The 391-nt window shown below is 39.4% G+C and overlaps 3 protein-coding genes across 4 annotated transcripts in view; 2 read left to right on the plus strand and 1 right to left on the minus strand.

The window, feature by feature from the left end:
- LOC106868803 (zinc finger protein 239) overlaps nt 1–391 on the minus strand; it is a 92,365-nt gene that overhangs the window by 26,713 nt on the left and 65,261 nt on the right. The window lies entirely within an intron of this gene.
- The window catches only part of LOC106879665 (zinc finger protein 91-like), a 16,378-nt gene that overhangs the window by 4,666 nt on the left and 11,321 nt on the right, over nt 1–391 (plus strand). The window lies entirely within an intron of this gene.
- LOC106867769 (tigger transposable element-derived protein 1-like) overlaps nt 1–391 on the plus strand; it is a 9,962-nt gene that overhangs the window by 1,736 nt on the left and 7,835 nt on the right. The gene's annotated exons all lie outside the window — the stretch shown is intronic.

A 391-nucleotide genomic window follows, 5' to 3' on the forward strand; every position in this document is an offset into this window, starting at 1 on the left:
TCTCCAGCACCGCAAAAAGAGGAACCAGTAGCCAGCCGTTATGGGGCTCTCACCATTAGGTCTTCTACACCTCGTATCCAAGTCAATAACATTGACTCTGACTCTAAACCAGACTTCTCGGGCATTCTCTCTCTACCACAATCAGCTCCAACAAATAACAATGACAACACAGAAGATGTAGATAAGATGTAGATGTAGCTCCGATCCTCCTACATTACACTAACTCAGTGGAATCCGTAAGTGTTATATTTTTCACGGTTACATTTTCCTTTTGTGATTAAACTTTACTGTTTTATTCCAACCATGAAACAAAATTATTGTCTATGTTTAAAGACTGTTTGGAGGTGTTATTTGAGTAAGTTCTGTATACAGTTTGGAGTCTCGGAACGAA

The sequence above is a fragment of the Octopus bimaculoides genome, chromosome 21 (assembly GCF_001194135.2).
Source record: "Octopus bimaculoides isolate UCB-OBI-ISO-001 chromosome 21, ASM119413v2, whole genome shotgun sequence".
Lineage (NCBI taxonomy): Eukaryota > Metazoa > Mollusca > Cephalopoda > Octopoda > Octopodidae > Octopus > Octopus bimaculoides.